Raw genomic sequence first — 19,618 nt, forward strand, 5'->3', positions numbered from 1 at the left:
ATCATCAGAAGCACCCAGCACTTCTGAATTTCTTTTCTCCACCTCAGAGGCAACCAGGAGAGCATCCTTCACACCTCTGGCTCTTCAAACCACTTCACATGAATATTCACACTCTTCTGCTGCTGCTGCTAAGTCGCTTCAGTTGTCCGACTCTGTGCGACCCCATAGACTGCTAGCAGAATTCTAAGGACTTGATACATTTCATCCCACTTAATCCTCGGTAGAGTTTCTTAAGAGAACTATTATTATCCTCACTTCACAGATAGAAGAAATCAAGATGTTCAGAGGTTAAATAACTGACTCATACCTACAACAATTTTGGGCAGGCTGATGTTTTTTTTTTTTTTTTAAATCAGATCATGCTAAACGATTATTTTGTAACTTCCTTCTCTAATTTAACTTTTGTTCAGGACACTCCCCATCTAGGTCTACAAGCATTATCTTCAGTTCAGTTCAGTCGCTCAGTTGTGTCCTACTCTTTGCAACCCCATAAACCGCAGCACCCCACGCCTCCCTGTCCATCACCAACTCCCGGAGTCCACCCAAACCCATGTCCATTGAGTCGGTGATGCCATCCAACCATCTCATCCTCTGTCGTCCCCTTCTCCTCCTGCCCTCAGTCTTTCCCAGCATCAGGGTCTTTTCCAATGAGTCAGCTCTTCGCATCAGGTGGCCAAAGTATTGGAGTTTCAGCTTCAACATCAGTCCCACCAATGAACACCCAGGACTGATCTCCTTTAGGATGGACTAATGTATTCTTTAATAGCTCCATTACATTCCAGATGGACCACACTGACTCAGTCATTGTATTAATAATGCACTGGACCACTTTAGTGGAAGACAGTTTTTCCACAGGGTGCGTGGGCGGGGTGTGTGCAGGGGAGGGGGAGGGGTTGGAGGAGGGGTGGCGAGGGGTGGTTCAGGCAGTAATGAGAGCAATGTGAAGCAGCAGATGAAGCCTCCTTAGGTTTCTGACCAGGGTGGGTCTGCAGCCCAGGGTGTTGCAGAACTCCGTGTTAACGGGCATTCTGGTGATTTCCTGTTTGTGCATTTCCCCCCAATATGGACAATGCTTTATGTAGCCTAATGCATAGATCCTTTTGTTTCTATGAAATATATTACAAAATAATAGAATTGCTAAGAGAGTGTATATTTTTATTGAATATATTTTAGCCAGCAGACACTTCCATAGTATTTACTATATTAAGACACTTATAAACATTTCACAAATATCAACTCACTTAATCCTTATAACAATTTTATGGAGTGGGAATTATCATTGTTCCCATTTTAAGGATGGAGAAACTAAGCATGAGGTACAATAACTTGTTCAAGGTCACACAATTAGAAAGTGATAGAGTCCAGAAGTAGGCAGAATTCTGTAGTAGGCAGAATAATGGTGTACATTCAAGTACTGATTCCTGGAACCTGAATATGACATGTCACATGGCAAGAAGGGCTTCCCTGATAGCTCAGTTGGTAAAGAATCCGCCTGCAACACAGGAGACCCCAGTTCAATTTCTGGGTTGGGAAGATCCCCTGGAGAAGGGATAGGCTACCCACTCCAGTATTCTTGGGCTTCCCTTGTGGCTCAGTTGGTAAAGAATCCACCTGCAATGAGAGAGACCTGGGTTTGATCCCTGGGCTGGGAAGATCCCCCGGAGAAGGGAAAGGCTACCCACTCCAGTATTCTGACCTGCAGAATCCCATGGACTGTATAGGGCATGGGGTCGCAAAGAGTTGGACTTGACTGAGTGACTTTCACTTCATTTCACATGGCAAAAAGGACTTGATAGGTGTGATTACATTAAGGATCTTGAGATGGGAAGATTATCTTGGATTATCTGGGTGGACCCAATGTAATCACTGCTGCTGCTGCTGCTGCTAAGTCGATTCAGTCGTGTTCGACTCTGTGTGATCCCACAGACAGCAGCCCACCGACTCTGTGCGACCCCATAGACGGCAGCCCACCAGGCTCCCCGTCCCTGGGATTCTCCAGGCAAGAACACTGGAGTGGGTTGCCATTTCCTTCTCCAGTGCATGAAAGGGAAAAGTGAAAGTGAAGTTGCTCAGTCATGTCCGACCCTCAGCGACCCCATGGACTGCAGCCTTCCAGGCTCCTTCATCCATGGGATTTTCCAGGTAAGAGTACTGGAGTGGGGTGCCATTGCCTTCTCCAAATGTAATCACAGGAGACCTCATAGGGGAAAGAGGAGAGAGGCAGGAGAGTGAGAGAGGGAGAGGAAGTGGAGGTCACAGTGATACTGCCCTGGTGGCTTTGAAGGCGGCAGGGGATCATGAAATACAGAATGCAGGCAGGGACTTCCCTGGAGGTCTAGTGGCTAAGACTCTGCTTTCGATCCCTGGTCAGGGAACTAGATCCCACATGCCAAAACTAAACATTCCATGTGCTGCAACTAAGGCTGGGAGCAGTCAAATAAATAAATAAACAATATTTTTTTAAAAAAGAAAAGAATGCAGGCAGCCTCTAGAAGCTGGAAAAGGCAAGAAAATGGACTCTCCTCAAGAGCCTCCATAAGGAACACTGTCCTACAGGCATCTCGATTGTAGCTCAATGAGACCTACTGCAGACTTCTGACCTCCAGAGGTAAATAACCATCTATGTGTAATGGTTCAGTTCAGTTCAGTTGCTCAGTTGTGTCCGACTCTTTGAGACCCCATGAATCGCAGCACGCCAGGCCTCCCTGTCCATCACCAACTCCCGGAGTTCACCCAAACTCATGTCCATCGAGTCGGTGATGGCATCCAGCCATCTGATCCTCTGTCGTCCCCTTCTCCTCCTGCCCCCAATCCCTCCCAGCATCAAAGTCTTTTCCAATGGGTCAACTCTTCGCATGAGGTGGCCAAAATACTGGAGTTTCAGCTTTAGCATCTTCAAGCTCCTAAATTTGTGGTAAATTGTTACAGCAACAATAGGAAACTAACTAAAACCCAAGTAGCCTGGCTCAGAGTCCACATTCTGAAACATTGTATTAAACATTACTCTTCAAATAGCACCAGGAGGACTTCCCTGTGATCTGGTGGCTAAGAATCTGCCTGCCAAGGCAGAGAACATGGGTTTGACCCCTGGTTCAGGAAGATCCCACATGCAGGGAGGTGACTAAGCCTGGGCACCACAATTACTGAAGCCCGTGTGTCCTGGAGCCTGTGCCCTGCCAACAAGAGAAGCCAGTGCAATGAGAAACCCCGGTTCACCGCAACTAGAGAAAGCCTGCAATGCAGCAACGACGACCCAGCGTAGCCAGAAGTTCATTAATCATAGATTAAAAAAATATTACCAGGAAAAATATTAGTTACTTCCCTAGAAATACTGCTGTAATTTACTCTCACCAGCAATGAGAATAACAAGTAAGCCCATCTAAGGCCAGGAGAATGGATTTTAGCTGGGGCCACTTTGGTCTCAATTATTGAGATCAACTTGTCCCAGAAATGCCAACAGAGAGCCTGCTGGCCAACCCAGTTCCAAAGTCTTGGCACCAGGTATCAGGCACGAGTCCTCAGCTTCACCAGCTCTCAACCTTCCCAAGTCACCCAAGGTGGTAAGTCCCAGGGCTTGAGCCTCTTGATCAAACAGAGGAGACTCATTTCACACTAGCAAAACTTCTCTGGAAACAGAAAAATGTGTGGAAAAGGGAATGGGGGTCACTACTGGGTCATGTGCCTTCAACGCCTCCAGCCTCAGCACACTGGATCTAAGTAACAGAGACTCATCTAGCCTGTGAGGCAGGGCCAGTGACTGAGGTAAGTGGTAGGGGGAGCAGAGAAAAACGCTGGGCAGATGCGGATCTGACCTCAGCTCTGTGCTGTTCCTTGGCAGGTCACGTAACCTCTCTGGACCTCGGTTTTCTTATCTGTAAAATATGGGTAATTCCCACCTCATATGGGAGTGCTGGAGAAGATCAAATAAGTCCGTCATGAATGTTTTGAACAAAGACTATAATTATGATTGACTGAAATATTAGTGTTCTCTAATGACACTATTAATGAGAAATGCCAAGGATTATGAAAACAATGAGTAACTCTAGAGAGGGAAATTTGGCAATATTCATCACAATTACAAATGTATTTATCCTTTGACCCAGCAACACCCCCTTCTAGATTTCTTTTCTACAGCTCTATCTCCAGGCATAAAAGGTAACATCTGTACAATGTAACACAGTCCATAATAGCAAAGAATAGAGACAACCTAAGTGCCCATCACTGCTTAAAGAGTTACATAAATTAAGATGCGCCTGTGCAACAGAGTACTACACAGCTGGAAAAAACAGAGGAGGCTCATTAGAGGCAAAAATCTCCCTGGCAAATAAGGATAATAATAGGAGTAGTAGAAGGATTAGATGTGTTACATGTATATAAGGTTAGAACAGTAACCAGCATATACTGTATTCAATTATGATGACGTATATTTTAAATAAATCAAGATGTGGAAGTGTATATGTAGAATGCTACCCTTTGTATATGAATGGAGAAAAATAAGAATATATTCATATTTGATTGCATTTGAATAAAGAAACCTTGGAAGGTTACAAATTATTAGTTATGGGATGGGGCAGGGCAGAGGTGGAGTAAGACATCTCACTGTACACCTCTGAGTTTGCTCTCCTGGTTGAACTGTGTCAATGTATTACCTATGTTTTTAATTAAAGAATGGAATTCTATTAGATGTGGGCAATGCTGCTGCTGCTGCTAAGTCGCTTCAGTCGTGTCCGACTCTGTGCGACCCCATAGACGGCAGCCCACCAGGCGCCCCCGTCCCTGGGATTCTCCAGGCAAGAACACTGGAGTGGGTTGCCATTTCCTTCTCCAATGCATGAAAGTGAAAAGTGAAAAGTGAAAGTGAAGTCGCTCAGTCGTGTCGGACTCTTCGTGACCCCATGGACTGCAGCCTACCAGCCTCCTCCGTCCATGGGATTTTCCAGGCAAGAGTACTGGAGTGGGGTGCCATCACCTTCTCCATGTGGACGATTAGATAGGCTATAGACATAAAGGGAGAACTAGAACCAGCTGTCATTTTCTCAGCTTTGGGTCCATGGGAGAGGGGGTGAGTCTGTGGTAAGTGTCCCTTTCTCAGAAAAGGTGCTCCATAGGGATTTCCCTGGTGGTCCAGTGGTTAAGACTTTACCTTCCGATGCAGGGGTGCATATGTTCGATCCCTGGTCTGGGAGCTAAGATCCCACATGCCTCGTGGCCAAAAAACCAAAACATAAAACAGAAACAATATTGTAACAAATTCAATGAAGACTTTAAAAAATATCCACATTAAAAAAAAAACTTAGAAAAAAAGAAGAGTGCTCCAGGCTGGGAAGGGGACCCCTAGAGTGGCCTTTCTGGAGGGAGAGCAAGACTTGCTGGGTGGATCACAGTCTCTGCTGGGTCCTCTTCTTTGGCCCCTTCTGCGCCAAGTGCGGTCTCCCAAGGGAAACCAGCCATCACTCCCCCTCTGCAGTCAAATACTCTACCACTGAGTGATACCCTCACCACTCCCCTCTGGATGGGAGGAGACAATTAGCTTCAGGTCTCTCTCTGTTTGGGGCCTTACAACAGACACCCTGGGGCCCAAAGCCCAACTTTCTGCTCAGACTGAGGTGCAGACTCTGAATCAGAATGATCCCTCATGGGGCTGCCACCCAAGACCATGAATGACTTCCTTGGCTTAGTTCTTCACCTCCTGTGTGCTTGGCATTTTTAGGGGTGACAGAGGTGAGGTGGGCACCTGCCCACAGGAGCTCCATGATAAGGATTCAGACTTAATGCAAAGAGGTGTAGGTCTGGAGACCAAAAGGGCACTCATTTACTCCTGGAATACTCAAAAGAACGAACTAAAACACCACCAAATCAATACGCCAGAATTAAAATAGCTGAATTCTATTCCAGCAAAGAAAATGAAAGAAAATGTGGTGCCGGGAGCCAGCCTAGGAGTCCCCACCCCATGACAAGGTCATGTGGGAGAGATCTGGTGGGCAAGGCGAGCCAGAACTCGAGGGGTGCCCCTGTGGGCCTGCCTGAACATCTACCCCAAAACCTGAGCCTGTCTGTTTTACTGCTTCATGACTTTCACCAACTCCTCTGACAGTCACAAGGGGCTATCCCCAACCACTCTTATCTGTAAGAAAAGCCACTTAGAGCTCTAGTTTATAAGTCTCTAGGGTATACACAAGGAGACTTAGTTATTCTAACAATGCAGAGCCTCTCGGGGAGTTAGAAAATTGTTAAAATAGAACTGATAGAAGATTTCTTTGTTGAGTTAATGCCTGCTGCCAAGTTTCCATATTTCTTGCCCACTGTGTTCCTGGGAGTGTAATTAATATAGCTGATATATAAGAAATATAAGTAGAAGCTTTAATGTTAATAATAACCTTGGACCTCTAAGCTAATAAATTCTTCCCTTGATTACCCCCACGATACTCTTGCCCTATAGGAATGCAACCCTGTCTAGTGTTTTCGGGGAGTGGTACTAAACTCTACGAAAAGTCACCTTTGGAGAAAGTAAGTTTTTCTGGTTGACTAATTCTTATCAGAATAAAAATGTTAGCAGTTCTCCTGACCAGAAGATGATGTAAATCAGCCAAAGCCTTTGTATTTGCGATCATGATTAAGGTCTGCTCACCTTACATGACTTTGCATCCCCCATTATCTTCTATGTACAACTTGAGGTATAAAAGTCCCTGCTAAAAATAAAGCTACGGGCCTTGCTCACCAAAGCTTGGTCTCTCCATGTCGTTCTTTCTCATCTCCTTTTCTTTCCTTTTGTCTCTACTCTTTCCTCAGGCCAAAGTAATTGGAGCATGGGGTTATATTGATTTCTCATGTAAGCCAATTATAATTAGGCCTCTGATTCTCTCCACTGACGCTATCCCTTTAAATCGCCAAAGCCGTCATCCTGAGGGAATCCCTGGATCCAACTGGGGCTGGACCCCAGGAATATGGTAAATATTTTCCAGTTCCCATTCACAATGGCCATTTTTAAAATGCTAAAAAAATTAATAATAATACCTAGACATAATCCTAACAAGAAACATGTAGAACTTATATAGACTAAAGGACAAAAAACCCACTAACAGAGAAAGTTTAAAAACACGAAAGAGTGTATCAAGGTCCCAACTACAGAGACTATTATTATATTAATTTTTCTGAAGTTAATATAAAGGTTTGAAGCAATTTTGGCAAGCTATGAATGAGATTTTAAAGCAATTACAAAATATTTTTAAATTGTTATTATTTTGGCTGCGCTGGGTCTTCGTTGCGGTGTGTGGGCTTTCTTTAGTTGCAGAGCGGGGGGCTTCTCCAGTTTCGGAGAATGGGCTGTACTATGCACGGGCTCTCTAGCTGTGGCACATGGGTTTAGTTGCCACTCAACATGTGGAATCTTAGTTTTCTGACCAGCGATCGAACCTGCATCCCCTGCATTGGAAGGCAGATTCTTAACCACTGTACAATGAGGGAAGTCCCAAGGATGAGATTTTAAAACTTAACCAATTGATTCTAGATTTCACATGAAGGAGTAAACAGATCAAATAGATTAGAAATTTTTTGAAAAATCCGTGTAAGGATGAGGATTTTCAGTGCCAGCAACATTATAGAACTACCACTATTAATGTACTGGTCTAATAGCCAAGAGAAAGATCAGCACAACAGAAAGCCCTGAAAGAGACCCTGTCATCTGTCAGAATACAGCGTTTTACATAATGAAAAAGAGCATCCCAAACTAATGGACATTAAAGGGGTTTTCAACAATTTTATCAGGAAAACTGGTTATGGGAGGGGGCGGATAAATCAAGTTAGAGCCTTGCCTTATACACTACAACAAGATATATTTTTGATGAATCAGAGTTAAATATGAAAAACAACATCATTGGGATATAACAGTTGGCTATTTACTCTCATGATCGTAAAGACCTTATAACCAAGGAAGAAATGGAAGAAATCATACAGTCAACAGATGGAGTTGCCTGAAAATTCAAAATGGTCTATTTTTTGAAAAGACATGCACGAGCTCCTATTTTAAGGCAATTACACTTTGTGACACTCAGGGATGTTCATTCTGTTTTAGATAATTATAGAGACAGTAGGAAGGAAAGGAAAAATTCTATACTGATAGTAGTTACCTCTTTCTCTTCCTCCCTCCCCCTTTTTATGCACTGAGATTTTCCAAACGTTTCCATACTCAATTCTAAACAAAGGAGTTTGGACTTTAAATAGGAAGCAATGGGGAACCAACAGAGTACATTCCAACTGGGAATTACAACAAAGCTCTATCTCTTCTGTTTTGTGCCACATTGTTTGGTTTATTCCTTTATGACTGTGCAGTGAATTGACTGCACTATGGATATTTTAACAGAAGCTCCGATAAGTTCCCTGGGTTCTCAGTCTTCCCATTCCTAAGCTGCCTGCGTGTAAACGTCCATGCCAGAGGCCATCTGACAGTGGACGAGGCATCGGGAGCTCTCCCATGATTCCTGCCTATGAGACCGTGAGTGAATTACGTTCTCTCTCTGAGTCTTATCTATACAATAGGGATGAAGATTCTGTCTCACAGATGGTTACAAAGACGAGGGGCTGGTGTATGGAAAGCAAGCAGCACAGTGCCAGGTACACACTGGACATTCTGGAGTTGTGAAAGAAGACAGGGCATTAAGCACACAGCGGGGTTGTGTGCGTGGGGAGCCGGGCTAGCCCTGATGCTGGTGGGTGAGCCTCTCAACCTTGGGCAGTAAGGAACTATCACCACTGAGTGTGGTCTCTGGACTGCTCCCTTCCCAGTAGGGACGTGCCACCCTAAACCAGCCTCACCTCCCATGAGGACCACAGCAGCATGCCACTTACGCTGTCCTAAATCTTGCACCCTCAGAATGCAAGAAGCAAAAATCCTATGAAATCAGGACCCGTGGAGGAGAGCTGGCCCCAGAGCAAAATTCCAGGGCAGGGCCTGGCTTGGTGAACGGTGACAGAAAAACCGTCCACGTCACACCTCCATCTCAACAAGGTGACTGGGAGCTTTCACTTCTGTGGAGTAGTGAAAGGAACGGCCTCCTTTGGAAATTCAAATAATTAGCTAGAGGGGAATTAAAGGGCTCTGTTAGTCATTTGCACAGCAGTATGAATGCACTTAATGGGACTGGGTTCCTGCTATCTCCAGGGTGACACAGTTGAGGAAATAAGATTTCTGAAGCCAGGAGAGGAGATGCATAATTGGAGATGTCGAGATGCTCAAAGAGAGTGAAAGCATTATCCATTAACTAGCCATTAGCTGAGGAGGTGGTGGCAGAGATGGGGAAACCTGAGGTCTTAGGAAGATAAGAGAAGTTAGGAAAGAGGGGAAAAGGAAGGCTTGTCTATTTCGCACTGTCTCCTTATACTGGCCCCACAACCAAGAAAAAGGAAGAGAAAATTTGTACTTTTCCTCCCCCACTCTTTTCTGTGTAGGTCTCTGCTTTCAAGATGAGGTGGTCAGTGTTCTGCTGGGCCATGTCACTCATTCAGCTGGAGCACTGCTGCATGGGTCCCTGCCTCCCTTCCCTCTTTATGGCAGTGAAGGGAACTACTATCCAAAGGCCACTCAAGCCAAAGATCAAGGGGATTTCCAGACTCCTCCCCTCCTAGACTGCTTCAACAATTACTCATCCTTAAGTCTTACTAAATTCTATCTTCCTTTACTTAAATATAATTACTGAATACCAACTATGTTGCAGCTATGGAGCTAGAATGTAGAGATGATTAAGGCAGAATTCTAGTTCCTAGACCTGTCATACCAATTCCCAACAATACTGCCTTTGTTCTTGCCCCAATTATGACTTTGATCCCTTTAAGACTGTCCCTTAGTAGGCCTCCTTGGTCTCTCCAGTCAAGCCTTCCTCCACACAGCATTTGTAATATGTGATTACCATCATTAGCTTAAGTGATTGCAATGATGCCCCTTGGAAGTACTGCCAGAATAGTTATCAAGTGCAGGAAATATTTTAAGTGACGTGTAGTTATATGTTAATGAAGGAGATTCAAGTTTGAGCAAAGTTAGATCACTTGTGCAAATTCATTGAGTTGTATAATAATACACTACAATTATATAGTATTGAATACTAGTCAACATGAACATGATTTAAATTTACATGTCAGTAAATCTTGCAAGACAACAAGACAAAGTTTATCACATAGATAGTGATTATCAAGCTATTTTAATTTCTGCTTTATTGACTATGCCAAAGCCTTTGACTGTGTGGATCACAATAAACTGTGGAAAATTCTTCAAGAGATGGGAATACCAGACCACCTGACCTGCCTCTTGAGAAATCTATATGCAGGTCAGGAAGCAACAGTTAGAACTGGACATGGAACAACAGACTGGTTCCAAATAGGAAAAGGAGTATGTCAAGGCTGTATATTGTCACCTTGCTTATTTAACTTATATGCAGAGTACATTATGAGACGCGCTGGGCTGGAAGAAGCACAAGCTGGAATCAAGATTGCTGGGAGAAATATCAATAACCTCAGATATGCAGATGACACCACCCTTATGGCAGAAAGTAAAAGGGAACTAAAAAGCCTCTTGATGAAGGTGAAAGAGGAGAGTGAAAAATTTGGCTTAAAGCTCAACATTCAGAAAATGAAGATCATGGCATCTGGTCCATCACTTCATGGGAAACAGATGGAGAAACAGTGGAAACAGTGTCAGACTTTATTTTTTGGGCTCCAGAATCATTGCAGATGGTGACTGCAGACATGAAATTAAAAGACGCTTACTCCTTGGAAGGAAAGTTATGACCAACCTAGATAGCATATTCAAAAGCAGAGACATTACTTTGCCAACAAAGGTCGGTCTAGTCAAGGCTATGGTTTTTTCTGTGGTCATGTATGGATGTAAGAGTTGGACTGTGAAGAAGGCTGAGCGCCAAAGAATTGATGCTTTTGAACTGTGGTGCTGGAGAAGACTCTTTTGAGTTCCTTGGACTTCAAGGAGATCCAACCAGTCCATCCTAAAGGACAAGTCCTGGGTGTTCATTGGAAGGACTGATGCTGAGGCTGAAACTCCAATACTTTGGCCACCTCATGCGAAGAGTTGACTCATTGAAAAAGACCCTGATGCTGGGAGGGATTGGGGGTAGGAGGAAAAGGGGACAACAGAGGATGAGATGGTTGGATGGCATCACCTACTCGATGCACATGAGTTTGGGTGGACTCTGGGAGTTGGTGATGGACAGGGAGGCCTGGCGTGCTGTGGTTCATGGAGTTGCAAAGAGTCGGACACAACTGAGCGACTGAACTGAACTGAATTTCAATAAATAAAATGGCAAAACAGATGGAGATGGCTGAAACAATCAATTAACTAAAGCCATGAATAAGAAAAATGATATTTGATGATCAGATAGCAATAACTTGTGGCTCAGCTGGTAAAGAATTTGCCTGCAATGCAGGAGACCTGGGCTTGATCCCTGGGTTGGGAAGATCTCCTGGAGAAGGGAAAGTCTACCCACTCCAGTATTGTGGCCTGGAGAATTCCATGGAGTCCATGGGGTCGCAAAGAGTCGGATATGGCTGAGCGACTTTCACTTTCACTTTCTGGGGGCTTCCCAGGTGGCACTAGTGGGTAAAGAATTCTCCTGCCAGTGCAGGAGCTGCAGGAGACTCAGGCTCAATCCCTGGGTCTGGAAGATCCCCTGGAGTAGGAAATGGCAACCCACTCAAGTATTCTAGCCAGGATAAGCCTATGGATAGAGGAACCTGGCAGACTACAGTCTGTGGGGTCGCAGACTCGGACACACCTGAGCGTGCATGCATGTATGTAACTTAATACTCTGTTCGTTAAGGAACATATGATACAGAGGCAGCTCTTCTATTTAGTTGTACCAATCTCAAAACACCTCTCCAACTCTACCAGCTTTGACAGAACAAATCCAAATTGTAAAATATACCAAAGCAGGTATTTATTACGCAGTTCAATGACTATAAAGTTAATCATTAAATGTAAATAGAATCTGGGGATATAGAAAACAAGTAGTAACTCCTTATGTGACAAACAACTTTGACGTTCTCAAGTACTTTTATAAAAATGGGTGTAAAATGATTTTATGTAGTTTTGATGTCTACCGTGGTTCTGATCTGTGTTATTCATTCAATACTCATTAAACATATACAACTAACTCCAGTATTCCTGCCTAGGAAATCCCATGGACAGAGGAGCCTAGCAGATTACAGTCCATGGGGTTGAAAAGAGTCGGACATAATTTAGCAACAAAAGTACCACACAATTACTTTTATAAAAAAGATAATAAAATGATTTTATGTAGCTTTGAGGGCCTACTATGGTTCTGATCTTTGCTATTCATTCAATACTCATTAAACATACACATTTCCCCCAAACTGTAGTAATACTGTTAAGATTATTAATCTGAAAAACAATAAAATCATAAATTAAAAACTGTAATACTAAAGGTAAGAGAGCAAGAAGAAAGTAAGTAAGAGGAAGAAAGAGGAGGAGGGGTAACATAAGAAATTTTCACTGAAATAGAACTTCTAGACTAAAGGAGCAAGTCAGGTTCTAGAATAACTTGATACAAAATGCCCAGTACTAAGACAGCTTGGTTAAATTAATAAATCTCAGTAATGAAAAGTATCTTTAGGTATCAAGACAGAAAAAGCAAATGAATATGTCCTCAGGACTCTCCTGGTGAACATTTGATGCTGAACGATAATTCAGCAAAGTCTATAAAGCTCTAAAGAAATGACATCTGGAGATCATCAGATGGTCAACACCGAAATCAGACTGATTATATTCTTTGCAGTCAAAGATGGAGAAGCTCTATACAGTCAGAAAAACAAGACTAGGAGCTGACTGTGGCTCAGGTCATGAACTCAGTATTGCAAAATTCAGACTTAAATTGAAGAAAGCAGGGAAAACTATTAGGCCACTAAAGCATGACCTAAATCAAAGCCCTTATGATTATACAGTGGACGTGACAAATAGATTCAAGGGATTAGATCTAAAAGATAGAGTGCCTGAAGAACTATGGACAGAAGTTCGTGGCATTGTACAGGAGGCAGTGATCAAGACCATCCCCAAGAAAAAGAAATGCAAAAAAGGCTAAATGACTGTCTGAGGAGGTCTTTCAAATAGCTGAGAAAAGAAGAGAACTAAAAGGCAAAGGACAAAAGGAAAGATATATCTATCTGAATGCAGAGTTCCAAAGAAAAGCAAGGAGAGATAAGAAAGCCTTCCTAAATGAACAATGAAAACAATAGAATGGGAAAGACTAGGGATCTTTTCAAGAAAATTAGAGATACCGAGGGAACATTTCACGCAAAGATGGGCACAATACAGGACAGAAATGCTATGGACCTAACAGAAGCAGAAGATATTAAGAAGAGGTGGCAAGAATACACAGAAGAACTACACTAAAAAGATTTTAATGACCCAGATAACCACGATGGTGTAATCACTCACCTAGAGCCAGACATTCTGGAGTGCAAAGCCAAGTAGGCCTTAGGAAGCATCACTACAAACAAAGCTAGTGGAGGTGATGGAATTCTAGTTGAGCTATTTCAAATCCTAAAAGATGATGCTGTTAAAGTGCTGAGCTCAATATGCCAGCAAATATGGAAAACTCAGCAGTGGCCACAGGACTGGAAAAAATAAGTTTTCATTCCAATCCCAAAGAAGGGCAATGTCACAGAATGTTCAAACTATCGCACAACTGCACTCATTTCACATGTTAGCAAAGTAATGCGCTAAATTCTCCAAGCCAGGCTTCAATAGTACATGAACTGAAAACTTCCAGACGTTCAAGCTAGATTTAGAAAAGGCAAAGGAACCAAAGATCGAACTGCCAATATCTTCTGGATCATAGAAAAAAATAGAGAATTTCAGAAAAACATCTACTTTTGCTTCACTGACTACACTAAAGCCTTTGACTGTGTGGATCACAATAAACTGTGGAAAATCCTTAAAGAGATGGGAATACCAGACCACCTTACCTGCCTCCAGCAAAACCTGTGTGCAGGTCAAGAAGCAACAGTTAGAACTGGACATGGAACAATGGACTGGTTTAAAATTGGGAAAGGAATACAGTAAGGCTGTATATCGCCACCCTGCCTATTTAACTTATATGCAGAGTAATCACGTGAAATGCTGGGCTAAATGAAGCACAAGCTGGAGTCAAGGTTGCTGGGAGAAATATCAATAACCGCAGACATACAGATGACATCACCCTTATTATGGCAGAAAGTAAAGAGGAACTAAAGAGCCTCTTTATGAAGGTGAAAGAGGAGTGTGAAAAAGCTGGCTTAAAATTCAACGTTGAAAAAATGAAGATCCTGGCATCCAGCCCCATCACTTCATGGCAAATAGATGGGGAAACAAGGGAAATAGTGAGAAACTTTATTTTCTTGGGCTCCAAAATCACTGCAGATGGTGACTGCAGCCATGAAATTAAGACGCTTGCTCCTTGGAAGAAAAGCTATGACAAACCTAGACAGTGTATTAAAAAGCAGAGACGTTACTTTACCAACAAAGGTCCAAATAATCAAAACTATGGCTTTTCCAGTAGTCATGTATGGATGTGAGAGCTGGACCATAAAGAAGGCTGAATGCTGAAGAACTGATGCTTTTGAACTGTGGTGTTGGAGAAGACTCAGGAGAGTCCCTTGGACAGCAAGGAGATCAAACCAGTCCATCCTAAAGGAAATCAGCCCTAAATACTCATTGGAAGGACTGTTGCTGAAGTTGAAGCTCCAAAACTTTGGCCTCTGGATGCAAAGAGCTAATTCACTGGAAAAGACTCTGGAGGCTGGGAAAGATTGAAGGCAAAAGGAGAAGTGGGCAGCAGAGGATGAGATGGTTAGATAATATCACTGACATGAATCTGAGCAAACTTCGGGAGACAGTGGAGGACAGAGGAGCCAGGCACACTGCAATCAGACACGACTTAGCAACTGAACAACAAGTCTGGTTTTACTTCAATATCTGTTTTTTCATCAAAGTCAAGGAAAATTAAACGTAACATTGCTTAAATAGCAAGCTTCCTTTGAATAATTTAATTCTAAGGGAAAATACAATCTCAGCTCTAAACAAGCAACTTGCAGAATTCTTTTTTTGCAGCTGGGCCTGGTTGTTAGTTGAAGACTGCCTGCATGTGGAGGCTGGGAGCAGCAGGACAGGCTCTGTGCAGACAGAGTCTGCAGTCAGGAAATCCTGTGTCCTGGCCTGGTCCTTGCTCAGATAAGACCGCTTACTTGGGAATGAGCTCCCATTCATGTTCTGGCCTTGTGCAACAATTCTTTCTTTCTCAATAATCTTATAGGAGGGTGTGGAACAGACTACCCTATGACCCAGCAATCCCACTCCTGGGCATATACCCAGGAAAACCATAATTCAAAAAGCTACATGCATCCCAATGCTCAATGCAGCACTATTTATAATAGCCAAGACATGGAAGCAACCTAAATGTCTACTGACAGAGAAATGGATAAAGAAGATGTGGTACAGATACACAATGGAATATTCCTCAGCCAGAAAAAGGAATGAAATTGTGCCATTCGCAGAGCTGTGGATGGACCTAGAAACTGTCATACAGAAAGAAGTAAGTCAGAGAGAGATAAACAAATATCATATAACATCGTTTATATGTGGAATCTAGAAAAATAGTATAGATAATCTTATTTGCAGAGCAGAAATAGACACAGATGTAGAGAAGAGAAGTACGGTTACCAAGGGGGGAAGAAAGGGTGGAATGAATTGGGAGATTGGGATTGGCAAATATATACACTGCTGCTGCTGCTGCTGCTGCTGCTAAGTCGCTTCAGTCGTGTCCAACTCTGTGTGACCCCATAGACGGCAGCCCATTAGGCACCCCCGTCCCTGGGATTCTCCAATCAAGAACACTGGAGTGGGTTGCCGTTTCCTTCTCCAATGCATGAAACTGAAAAGTGAAAGTGAAGTCGCTCAGTCGTGTCCGACTCTTAGTGACCCCCATGGACTGTGGCCTACCAGGCTCCTCGGTCCATGGGATTTTCCAGGCAAGAGTACTGGAGTGGGGTGCCATTGCCTTCTCCGATACACTACTATGTATAAAATAGATAACTAATGATAACCTGTTGTACAGCACAGGGAACTCTACTCAGAGCTATGTGATGACCTAAATGGGAAGGAAATCCAAAAAAGAGGGATATACGTATATGCATAGGAAAAGGCAACTCACTTCAGTATTTTTGCCTGAAAAATCCCATGCACAGAGGAGCCCTGCAGTCACAAAGTGCTGGACACGACTGACTGACTGAGCATGTATATGTACAGCTGATTTACTTTGTGTACAGGAGAAACTAACACACCACTGTATAGCAACTATACTCCAACAGAAATCAATTTTAAAAAGAAGAGGGCAGATCCAACCAGCAGATCCCATTCTCTGACCATACTGGAAAAGGCACAATTTCCTACTTGAAAAGCACTGCTCCGGTTACCAAGGAGTCAAAGAGCTCCACTCAAGGCTGGCTTCATACCTGTCCCCCGCACTCTGCTTTCTGCAGCCACCGCATGATGTTGCCTCTGCCCCGAAGCCTTCCCTGGGCTGTCCAGGGTGCCCCTCCCTGGACCTGCTGCAAATAATCCCGACTTCTGGTCTTGGGAACACTTTTCCCAGTTTATCATCTCACCATACTTCTCAAACTTGATTACTTTTTGTTTGTTCAGTCACTCTGTCATGTCCAACTCTCTGTGATTCCATGGACTGCTGCACACCAGGCTTCCCTGTCCTTCACCGTCTCCTGGAATTTACTCAAACTCATGTCCATTGAGTCGGTGATGCCATCCAATCATCTCAGCCTCTGTCATGCCCTGCTCCTGCCTTCAATCCTTCCCAGCATCAGGGCCTTTTCCAATGAGTCAGCTTTTCGTATAAGGTGATCAAAGTATTGGAGCTTCAGCATCAGTCCTTCCAATGAATATTCAGGACTGATTTCCTTTAGAATGGACTGGTTGGATCTCCTTGCTGTCCAAGGGACTCTCAAGAGTCTTCTGCAACACCACAGTTCAAAAGCATCAATTCTTTGGCACTCAGCCTTCTTTATGGTCCAACTCTCACATCCGTACATGACTACTGGAAAAACCATAGCTTCGACTATACAGACCTTTGTAGGCAATGTCTCTGCTAATAGGTCTTTCATTTTCCCCACTCAACTATAACTAAAGTTCTTCCTGCCTACAAATTTTAACGGTCCTAGGTTGATTCCCCTACCCTGTCCAGCCAAGCTTTGGGATCTGACACCCTAATATGGGTCTCAGTTCCACTGACAGTCCAAAACCTACATTACCCTCAGTTGCAAGGCACTCCCGAGCACACGGGATGATAAGGCTGGCAGCCACCTTGACCTCCAGGTCAGGCTGTCCATGGCACTGTGAGACCCTGGCCTTCTCCCCATGCTGCCATCTCTGCATTCCTGCAGGCCCCACCTGCACCATGGCCTCAGCCTCCTAAGGCGGCTCCTTTTCCCCCAGGTCCAGATTCTTTGCTTCAGTTTCAGGTTGGGTCATATACCCAACAATAAATTGGTAAATCTCAAATTCTTTATGGAAGAGGAATGGCAACCCAGTCCAGTATTCTTGCCTGGAGAATCCCATGAACAGAGGGGCCTGGTGGACTATAGTCCATGGGGTTGCAAAGAATCAGACACGACTGAGGGACTTTCATTCTCCAAATGTAAATAAACATGTAGCCAAAACAAAACAAACCAATCCTGGTCTCCCTGCTCCTAAACTTGCTCACTTCAATCAAACAGCAGAGTGCAGAGAGAGGATCCAAGCACTCTCCCACTCTCTGCCTTACCTCCTCTAGGGGGTTTCCAACAGAGTCCCCCATAGATCCACTCACACTGTGTTCTCCAGGATATTCCCTAGTATAAGAGCCAACTGCAGGGAAATGGGACAAACTGAGAACCTTCTTTGTCCTGGAAACTACAGGAAAGAGTCATAACTCTTCCAATGTCCCCATGTTTTTTCTTTCTTTCTTTTTTAATAATTGTATTTATTTTTGACTGTGCCGAGTCTTTGTTCCTGCATGAGCTTTTCTCTAGTTATGGAGAGCCAGGGCTGCTCTCTAGTTGTGACGCGAGGGCTTCTCATTGAGGTGGCTTCTCCTGCTGCAGAGCACGGGCTCAGGGTGCACAGGCTTCAGTAGTTGTGGCACGTGGGCTCAGTAGATGGAATTCCCCAGCTCTGGAGCATAGACTTAAAAGCTGTAGTGCACAGGCTCGGCTGCTCTGAGGTACGTGGGATCTTCCCAGACGAGGGATCGAACCCATGTCTCCAGCATCGGCAGGCAGATTCTTATTCACTGAGCCACCAGGGAAGCCCTCTCCCCCATGTTTGAGCCTAGCTCACCCTCTAGCCCTGCCGTCCTGCAGAGCCTTTACCTGGAGTTCCTAAAAGGCAGCAGACGTGCTGGAGCCTCTGCATTTGCACACGCTCCCTCCCCTTTCTGCTTCCTTACCTATCAGCCTAAGTACGACACCCCCTTGGAAGCTGCAGTCCCCAACCAGCAGCCAATCCAGGCTGGGCAGGCGGCCTTTCTTGAGCTCACTTGCCCAGTGTTCCTTCTTCCTCCTGCCCCTAAATAACTGACTGAGCACACGTGGGACGTTGGCCCTCTGGCAAGGGAAAACATGAGGGAGGGGACGGTGTCTTACCACGCTGTCCTAAGGGCAACTATAAGCACAGACTGACCCAGGTGAGCCGGCTTCCTCAAAGCCCTTTGCAGCCTTGATTGTTAACTGCAGATCTGGTTCCTTCTCCAGACTGTGACCTCAGAGGTCGAGGGCCGTATCTGTTTATATTTATACCCTAGCACCTAGCAGAGGGCCTGCTATGTAGTAGGAAGGTGGGCTGAAACAATGGACTCTAGAGGCATGGCGACCAAATGCCGAGGGCCCCAGGGAGGATCCTCCCAGGCTGGATTTAAAAGTTTGAAGCCATTTCTGATGCTGCCTCCTAGTGTGAACCGTAAGCGAGCTCAACATCAAAGGATGGAAAGGTTTGTTATTGACTTGCAAGCTGAAGGAAGTTGTGGGTTATATATGACGCTGAGGTTTTCTGCAGAAGAAACAAGTTGAGCTTTTCTAATAATCGCTGGTAAAATGTGAATCAATGTGAACTGTGGCTGTGTATGTATGATTTTTAAGTAACGTGGTCAGCTTTTTGAAGCCATTTACCATGCTCAAGGGAAAAGAATCCTGTCCTCTTTCTGGAAGGACCTCCTTGCCCATTGTACCAGGGGAGAAATCCACGCCCACCCCCACATGAAAGGTGAAGCACTCCATAAGCTACCACCATCCTGGGGCTCTGGCAGAGGTCCTGTCCTTATTGCAGTGTGGGAGATGCAAACTGTGCTTCATACAACTGCTGCCCATCAGCTACTAAAACTGTGCAAGCTAGATGTTCACATTTACATGGGAGCAGACAACACAGAACCACAGGATCTATAAAGAGAATTAGCAGCCAAAATGGGGACCAAACTGATTTCTGGCTCATACTGAAAAAAGGGTAATATAGGAAACATAAAACTTGTAACACTTCTAAGCTTGTTAGTCAGGGAGATTTAAGAATACACATTGAGAAAAT

General features: G+C 44.2%; 1 protein-coding gene across 4 annotated transcripts in view; it reads right to left on the reverse strand.

The window, feature by feature from the left end:
- The window catches only part of PML (PML nuclear body scaffold), a 56,556-nt gene that overhangs the window by 25,764 nt on the left and 11,174 nt on the right, over window positions 1–19,618 (reverse strand). The gene's annotated exons all lie outside the window — the stretch shown is intronic.

This window comes from Bos mutus, chromosome 21 (assembly GCF_027580195.1).
Source record: "Bos mutus isolate GX-2022 chromosome 21, NWIPB_WYAK_1.1, whole genome shotgun sequence".
NCBI classification, from domain to species: domain Eukaryota; kingdom Metazoa; phylum Chordata; class Mammalia; order Artiodactyla; family Bovidae; genus Bos; species Bos mutus.